Consider the following 10,140-nt stretch of genomic DNA (forward strand, 5'->3'; position numbering starts at 1 on the left):
TTAGTCATGCTAACTTTAAGATACCAGTATTATTTTAGCAGCAACTAAGTACACTCTTTCGTAGTTCAGATCTATGTTTTCAGTGCCTTTCATGGCTGCGAGGTCTTCCGGTTTTACCTGGAAAGTCACAGTTTATTGACTTTTTTAACACATAGCTTTACACATGACAATATTTTTCAACAATAAATTTATGTTGTGCTACTGGCTTTAAATTGTGCAAATAAATATTGCACGGCATATCTTTCATAATTGAACTCATGAAATTAATTTATACAAATTTCATTTTAAAATTTGTTTGACCCTGAGCTGTCTTATCCAACTGCAGATATTCATAGAACTTTATATCAAGGTTCAAAGAAACGTTCAAAAAGGAATGTTTATCCACTTTTAATTATGTGTTAATCAGCATGATTTGCATTACTAAGATTGTAATTCTAAACAAATTAAAAGCTATTGTAGTATGTACATTAGCTTTTCATTTGCTTTCACCTTGTTTAAATTCAATTTGACATACCACAGTTTCCGTCTCTACTCAGGATTTTTTCAGTGTAAAAATTCAAGATTACAAATTGAAATGAGCGAAAGAAATAACTTTTAAAATGTGTGTATACATTACATCAGAATCATAATATAATTAGATAAATAAACTGAATAATATGTTATAAAGCGAATTTATATCAATTTCGATTTCTTTCAAAATAGAAATTCCTTCGCACCTCATAAATCTCACAGAAACTCTCGGTTTGTGATTCGTGAGCTTTAGTTTTTTATATTTGGAATTTGGCAGCAATATGATTCACTGTTACGATGCAAATTCTTGCTCACAAATTGGTTATCTAACTAGAAAATGGTATAATTAAAATAAAATGAATATTATTAGATGGAAATGTTGGTTTCCTTTGCGTTTATCTGAATGGTATCGTATATATAAACCTGTTGGAGACGTTTTTTCCCGCACATCGAATAGAGACACATAGTCACATAATACAAATAATATGAATACAAGAATATAGTGTAAGATGATGCTCTACCACATTTCTCTATTACTTAAGACTGCGAAAGATTTGTTAAAGCATTACAGGATCATACTCTGATGGATCTCGCCGTTCTGTTTCATTTTCTGCCCTCGAAAACACATTATCTTAGTACAATAGATTACTTTTGAAGGAATGGATTATTTGAAAACATTGTAACTGTAAGAATTATTCTCTGACGTTATTACTGAAAAAGCGGCTGAGAGCATAATCTTTGGCTATGCTCTTTAAGCTGTATTAAAACCATTTTGAAATGTAAGGCCTACAAACTGAAACGTAACTTTATCTTATTTCTGTACTATTCATTAGAGTTATATATATTCCCATCAATAGATACTGAATGGCTAAATATTCTGCTTACCCAAATCAGTTATTTTTTTTCTCTCTTCTTTTTCTTAATTTTAATTAGTCCGGAAAGTAAAGCTATAGAGAATTTCACTTCTTCATTAGAAATCTGATTTAGAATTTTGTTTTCGGAGATAAAAGTTTGAATTCTTTATCCCTTTTCTAAACACAAAGATTGAAAAACGTAACATCGAAATTTTGAAAACATTTATACACTAATAGAAGGCAAAAAAAACAGAATATAATGCTTCAGCAAGCATGTAAATATCTCTATCACTTAAGTTTCAGCTATGTTTGCTATAGTATATTCAGGCGTATAAGGCGCACTTTTAAAAGAAAATGCAAGATTGAAATTTATGGGTACGCGCTGTACGCCAGCTATAAAAATGTTATGTTTAGAAATATGGAAAAAGTGATTAGAATTAGATAAAATTAGATTTCTGCGTGTAATTAAATGCTTTTTATTTAAGAGAAATAACATAGTTTATGTACTTAAAAATTTTCGTTATCGGATTCTGTTTCATTTTCACCTTCACCTCTGATCCATACTTGCATAGACAGATCCAAGTTCCTCATATACGTCTCAATCTATAACTTCAAGCACATCATCGAATTCTGTTTCAGTTTTGCCGTAACTTTTACTCTGATCCACACATAAATAATCATCTTTCGTTGCATCTAGACCGTCAGATATACCACATAAATTAAACGGGTTTAATTTTATTCCGTGATTTTATTATCTACTGACACACTATTTATGCACTGACATGACGTATTTGGTCTCCATTTGTAATTAGTTTTTTCACCTTCACTTTTGTTCGAGTATTCCACTAACGTTTAAAATATTCTATCGATGATTTATTGACATATATGTCTAATATATGAACTAATGGCAATAATCCGCCTGGATAAACTGTCATATCTGTATAACACTCTTTCAACAACATATTTGTGCTATCCGTTAGATGGAGGATGAACATGTCCCAAAGTATTAGACTTTCTTGATTATCTGAGGCAAAAGGAAGCTTTTGCCAAATATTTCTTATCCACAGTTTCACAACATTTTTCTCCGCCGATCATTTCTCGTGAATACGGATGAAAACACTTTCGGGAAACTGCACTTCAGCAAAGTCTTTCTTTTCAAGATATCGATGAGCTTTTAATTTCGTACGGTCGGCTAAGCAGGAGATCAGTACGGTGAGGTGAGATTTCTCGTTGGCCTATTGATTTTATGTTAACCGTTATTTTTCTTTCATATCATTGTTTCTTTATCTCCTACTATATCAAAACTTCAGGAATGACATCGATATTTGCAACACGTGATAGTAAATAAAGTTTAACATATTTTTAAAAACTCATCAAAGTTTTATCTCTATATTTTCGAAGCCTTTGAAAAAATTTTATCTCTTTTTCTCGGAGAACTGAATTATTCCGTCAAGTAAATCGAATACACAACCTCAGTTTGCTTTAGAGTTTTCACTTCCATTTGCACTCGTTTTTTCTATTTTTAAGGCAAAGAAACGTACGCTGTTTCTTGTTACAATTAATCCATTCTAGTGATGATGGGGATTTTCTACAATGCAGTTTCCAACACTTTCGCCGACGGTAAGCTATTTCATTACTTCTTTATGCAATACACATTTATTCTTTGGCGCAATAATCATTGTAAAATTTCATGCCTCTTCCACTCGTGTACGAAGCATTCACGAAAACCATCCTGCATGATTTCCATTTTCTTTCGCAAACTGAATGACTTAACATTTGAAACTTGCATAGTGTTTGTTTCGTTCGGCGAAAGCCATAACTGCTGGTGAAGAAAGCACTGGATGAACTACACTTCACTAAAATCAAATGTGATATCGTTAAGTCTTTGATGTTGACATCAGAACCACGGCTTCAAATGACTACAGAAAGAAGAAACATGACTCCTAATTCCGCAAATTCACTTTGATCGAAAGTGCACTCTTATCGAAATGATGTTCCTTATTTCTCGAAGTCCTAGAATAACATTCTCTTCCACATCCAGAATGAATACAAATCACCTCCTACCTTGAAGAAATATTTTCCCCGATAATCATTTCTCCTGCGCACCACCTTATCGCTTGCCAAACTGCAATGTTTCCGCAATTGACATATTTGCTCGTGTTTCCTAAGGTATGAAATAATCAAGAAGAGCTGTTGCGAGATATGATGTTTTTGGTATTGCCAAACCACCATGTGTATTTTATTGCTTTCTTTATTTACTAAAGACCTGATGCATTGTAATTAAGCGATATAAGAACTTGATTTATATGCGATTACGTTTTCTTATACAAAATGTTCCAACAAGGTGCTTATGGGTTGTAATTTCATTTATTCAAAACTCAGTCTAGTTATATTTATAAAATTTTCAATAGCAAACGAAAGTTTTAAGAAAACAGTTTAAACGTTTTGGGTCAAGATACTTTTCAAAAAAAGTCTAATCCAAGAATTATTTATATGAGAAATTTTATGTAAAAACAAATGGCGCACATTTTTACGTTTGAAATTTACTGGCATATTCCATGCCAAATTTAGTAAGAGATTTCAGGTTTTTACCAGCTATAGGAAGTCAAGGATTTCTAGAATAATTTACAAAGTCAAGGACGAGTTCTGTCTATTGTTAATTGGTATTTTCATTTCCAAAATAGAACATTGAAAATTAAATTTTGAGAGAAGTCTTTTTAATTTTTTTTGGCACGCTGCATAATGAGTTCATTTCAAAAAAGCTGAAAATAAAAGTATCAGTTTTCTACATTTTACTAATTATTCTTTCCTCCAATACCTAGACTTCATTTCGGAAACTTTCCTTTTGGTTATAAGAAATAAATCACAAAACAATTGACTGATGTCAATCGAAATCAGACGGAGATACTTATGTTCAAAATTATTTCATAACGAGTGCAAACTTTTTCCTCATAAAATTATGAGTGTCGGAGAAACATATGAAGAGCTAGGCTTCGTAATTTTTACAAAACAAATGACTTTAAATTTAAAAGTACCAAAGCGCAAACATTTACGTTTTTCAAAACACATTTGTACTTGCAAGTCAATGCCTACCACAAACGACCAAGATCCGGTCTGAACTTTTGCAGACAGTGCACAGACATGCGTTTCGAGTACCTTTCATTTTGGTTATTTGCGTATGCCATGTAACCTTCTCAAATATTCTCATGCTTGTGACTCAGAATTGAAATATCATTTTAACTGATATTTTTATGTGATGTGTAACAATAATTTTGTTTATTTTTCAGGATGAAGATTCAGGCCCCCTTTGCGCATACCGACTGTAATTTGAATAGCCAGTTTACAATAACAAGCTTAATAGTAACCGACCGTCATAGGAAGACGCCCGAGGCTTAAAGGAACGCGAATCTCTATCAAAGTTGCAACTTGTGTAAATGCAATTTTGACTTTTAAATTCTTTTATTTTCTTTTTCTCGTGTCAAAAATGTTTCTTTCTTCAATATTTAGTTTAATAACGTGAAACTTTAATTTAAATTTTTCTTTTCGCTATTTTTACTTTAAAAAGATTTTAAGTTCTTTCATTTTACAAAAGTAATACTGATTTTAAAAACTATAAATATTTCCTTTCGGTTTTTTATTTTAAAAAATTGCTTTTAAATTCTCACTTTATTTATTTTACAGAAATATTATATACTCTTATAAGCTAAACATATTTCTTTTTTGTATTTCCATAAATGCCATTTTTTCAAAAAATATTTTACTCCTTTTCATTAAGGGGTGTTGGAAACCCTATAGCAACAATGTTGAATTGGCAATTTTTGGATTACCTTTTCTGAAAATCTGCTGTTCTTACAGGCTTGAAGGTTTTTACGTAATTAAAGTACATCTATCACCTCGCGCTCTTACAAGCACGAGACAGGTTCGTCTATGCGCTCGCCATAGTAGGAAAATAATCTCTATCTTTGAAATTTTATCCTCTAATTTATTACACATAACGGTACACAATATACAATAAAACAAATATCACTAGTATAGTATACATTTAATTATATACATAATATAAGGCGTGCAAAACATGTTTTAAGTAATCTCAACTATATACATAATATAATGCGCGCAAAACATGTTTTAAGTAATCTCTTTCCACACGGCATGGCTGCCGGTCCAATCGCTAAAGTACCAAGTCTCGTATTCACGCCACCAGCCTGCCTCGATCGGTTTTTCCGAGGAATCTCGAATTCTTTTAATACGGTGTCTTTAATCATAATATTGTTATATCAATCCATTTCATCGAGAGTCGCGATCAAACTTTTAACTTTTGTTTTTAAACTCTGCAAAATAATTTTCCCTTCTTCAGATATTTTATAGAGATTAAGAATCACTTCAGCATGATGTAAAAAGAACAGCCATTTATCAGCTTTCGATGGTGAGTCAAACATAACTCCTTTCATTATTTTCAAATGTTTCAATAATCGTTTCCCTTGCTCTAAGAATCTCTAAGAATCTCCTATATCTTGATAAAAATAAGAACCTTAATTTCTCATTTCCATATAAAATATACTTTCTCGGTGTCTACTGGCTTTAACGCCTGACATTCGAATCATGTTATTAACAGACATAAAAACAATTATAATTTTCTAAGTTAATATGGTTAATATATAAATTAAGAAGGACTTACCTTTGATCCCGATAGTGAAAATATCGAACGAAGAGCACAACTTGACGCTGTTAACTTTAATCATGAGCACACTGCAGTGCCACGTAACTTGACATGATTACAACACGGTAATTCACATTATCCCTGATTTAACTTTTCATGATTTCACTAGGATGATGAACACTGATGATCCCATTTTACCACTCACTGGCTGTTAACTTTTTAGCACATCACGCTTTCACAAATCGGATGAATTTATTCGCACACATGGCCCTAAACGCGCCATTTTCTTTCGTCATAAAAATCTTCTCTCATCGTAGATCCATTCGTGAACTATCACCGAATTTCATTTTATAACTTTCAGTAACTTTTTACAACCATATTTATTTATTATTTTCACTATTTAGTGATTTCCTTTTTCACAATCTTATCCTATCGACTGCGCCGATTTGCACCTCGCGCCGTTTCAAGTCCGAGGCGGGTTCGGTCATTTCTCATGCACTCGCCATAATAGGAAAATAATCTCCATCAGCTTTGAAATTTTATCCACTAATTTATTAAACAATACACAATAAAACAAATACCACTACTATACATTTAGCTTAAGTTATCTCTTTGCACACGGCATGACTGCCGGTCCAACCGCAAAAGTCACAAGTCTCGTATTCTTCCCACCAGCTTGCCTCCACTCTGTTTTCCGGCGTAACTACGTCCCTTCCTTTAACCGTCTTTCGCCCCTCGCGGATAAAATGTTCTGGAAACGTCTTTCGCTAAGGGAAGTAACATCACAATACCTAGCTGAATATACTGAAAAGAGCTTTTTTATCATTCTAAATTTTAGAGTATTTTACAGTATATTTTGTTACGCATAGTAAAATTTAGCACTGATTATAATCAAAAGCTCTTTTCGGCAAATATTTGGAAGCGTAGTAAATAAGGTATAAAAATTTCAGATACCTGTGAGCAGTAGTTGAGAACAGGTACTACATCGAGTATAAAAAATCACGTTCGGGGGAAAACGCGATTTTATGTAAAAATTCTCAATTATCAAAGTATTCAATGACAAATTAAAGCTAGATTTTGTACAGTCCTAATTTTCATAGAGATTAAAGAACGGTGTTTTAAGAAAGCTAAAATTGTAGAGAATTTGAAAATGCAAATATCAGAAATCCTCATTTTATGAAATGTTTTGGCTTTCATCACCCCTTCAACTATTCTATTCTTTAAAGTCCTTTCTCTTTTTTTTTCTATTCTGGTAAAACTTGATATATAAATTTAATTCTTTGTCTTTTAATTTTTAATTTTATATCTCTGGTCGCATTTCTCTTTAACGATTAACATTTTGCATTTGGCTTATTATTATTATATTAAAATTATGCAAAATGAACAAACAGTAAATAATGAGATGCTCAATTAAAAACAAATACAGATTTAATGATAAAAGGGAAATTTTTAATGTCATTACAAACAAGATTTCAAGGGGTTCAAGAGGCCGTTGCCTAAAAAAAAAGAAAACAATTCGTCGTTTCCGGAAGAAATGAAACTTTAAAAAATATTTTCGTTGTCACAAAAACCAAACTTTTTGAAACATTACGTTATTCAAACTCTTACGTCACTTCCGAGTGTCACGTTATCTAAGATGGCATAGGTGTCAGCTACGTACCCAAGCTTCTGGCATCTCCTGAGGGCGGTTGGTTACTACACCTGAACCAACGATAGTGAACTTCCGGTGATATCCTTCTGTCTGTACCTGAATGAAACTGGCTCTATTTGACGGCACACTAGCGAAACACTAAAAAGTCATGATTTAAACGACGATGATTTGAATAATTTAACTGGAATTTTGAGGACGACAATTTAGATTAACTGCTGCTGATTTTTTATTTAGGTGGTCGTGAGTATATGGTTTAGTGATGAAGAGTATGAATAATTGAGTAGGATGATAATAAAACTTTAGGTGATCGGGCTTTGTATCTAGGTGAAGTTTTTTTATTCTGACGACGACTTCAATGATGATGATGAAGATGATACATAGGATGGTTTAGAATGACTGATGTGATTTGGGTGATGATGGTTTATCTTATTCTGACGATGATCATGGTGACGCGATATACATGATGATTAAAATGACGATGTGTATTAAGTGATAATAAATATTTAGATGAATTTGATGGTGACATAGTTTTGACTGATGACGATTTTATACATGATGTGAGAGTGATTTATATAATACTTTAGAGGAGTTAGACAATAAAGACGATGATTAAATGAGGATGAAGAAGATGATGATTTGGTTGATATTGCTTTCTATTTAGATGATCTGGAAGATTATGATTTATCTATCTCGACGATGATAATGGTGATGATGACATATACGACGGTTTAAACTGAAGGTATGATTTCGATGATGATGATTATTTAAATGATGGTTTTCAATTATCTGGTGATAATTTTATAATTTCTTTCTTGGTTATTCAGATAACAATTTTGATGGTGATTTAGAAGTTTGAGGTGATGAAGACGATGATCAAATGAGAATCATATTGTTGATGGTGGTGATTTAGATGATACTGCTTTTTATTTAGTTGATTTGAGCTATAATGATTTATCTTAATTTGGCGATATTTTCAATGACGATGATGATGATAATATATATATATATGATGGTTTAACATGAAGATGTGTTTTGGGTAGTTATGCTTAGTTAGATGTCTTAGATTAGCAGATGAAGTTGATTGGATTTAGAAGGAAATTTATATATATGATGATTTCAATGAGTTAGATATTGATTTAGATGAAGGTATATTCATTTGATAATGATTATTTAAACAATAAGAGGGTCGTCCGAAAAATTACTTTGCCGTAAACCATAAAAAACAAAGTCTTATTACCTGGAAAAACCTATTGCAAAAGATACAGCTATATTTCTGCTACTTCTCAGCATAAGAAACATCGGAACTATACCAATTGTCATAGCGTCGGTTACCTATTTCCATTAGAGTGTCATAGAAGTCTGTCGCCTGGGAAGAAAGGCAGCCCGTCACATTTGTCTGCAACATTTCACCTGTAGGAAAGTGTGCCCAGACAAGAACGTCTTCAGGTGCAATAACACGTGGAAGTACTTAACAGCAAGATCGAAGCCATAGAATGGATGGTCAGACATCTCCCAGCGAAACGTCTGCAACATATATTTTGTGGAATTCCCCGTATGCGTCCGATGTTGTCGTAGGACACCACAACACCAGCACTGAGCATCCCAAACCATTTGTTCTGAATGGCTCTTCAGATGTTCTCTAGTAAAGCGCAATAAAGATCAGCTTTCACCGGAGCACCACTCGCCAATACGTCAATGAGCAGAATGCCTTTACTATCCCTTCAATTTCCTTGCATAGACTGAGGACTTCAATTTCCGTGCATAGACTGAGGATCGTCCGGCGCGTGGATCCCTGTGACGCCAATCAATTGTGAGTTGCTGTTTTCTGTGGTGAAGTGAGCTACCCACATCTCATCACCTGTAACGATTCTGTTAAATTGCGTTCAATAAACTGATTTATGTATCTGCTGCCTCTAGTTCTTTGTGTTTAAGTTTTGAGTATTCGAAATGGAACTCAAATACAATCAATCATATATATAGATTACATATCAATTCATATATTTGAATTAAATACATATTTACTTACCGGCCCGAAACTTTCTTAACACGTTGAGCGCGGCGCCGGTCTCTGGGGATTGACAGTGAACTTTCCGTGTGGCCGGCGTCGGTCCCTGGGAACTGGAATTTTCGTTTGCCTGGCGTCGTTCCACGGAACCGACAGTATAAGTTAAAAAATAAATATAGTCTCAATGAAATGTGATCAAATTTAGCATTAATGAAATGTATTGAAACATTCTAAACAAAAACACGGCTTAGCTTTAAGGCTTAGCTCGCTGCCGGCTGAACGGAAAGGACAGCAAATTCGGCGCCGAACTCAGCGTGTTAATTAGAAAGCTACCGCTCGGCCTTAAAAACGCACAGCAGTTTGGTTTAAATAACCATTGATAACACTATTCTATAACGTTCTTTCTATAACGTTCTATAACGTATTATTCTATAACGTTCTTTGTATGTTAAAGTACATA

At 33.2% G+C, this 10,140-nt stretch overlaps 1 pseudogene across 1 annotated transcript in view; it reads left to right on the forward strand.

The window, feature by feature from the left end:
- The window catches only part of LOC146995020 (cullin-5-like), a 430,616-nt pseudogene extending 421,038 nt beyond the window's left edge, over positions 1-9,578 (forward strand). The window contains exon 17 of the transcript XR_015043473.1: positions 4,652-9,578. The product of XR_015043473.1 is annotated as a cullin-5-like (transcript). The remainder of the gene's footprint in view (positions 1-4,651) is intronic.
- The last annotated feature ends 562 nt before the right edge of the window (positions 9,579-10,140 follow it).

Source organism: Stegodyphus dumicola, chromosome 10 (genome assembly GCF_044657685.1).
Source record: "Stegodyphus dumicola isolate Sdum_Otavi_A_Nest chromosome 10, ASM4465768v1".
Classification (NCBI taxonomy): Eukaryota; Metazoa; Arthropoda; class Arachnida; order Araneae; family Eresidae; genus Stegodyphus; species Stegodyphus dumicola.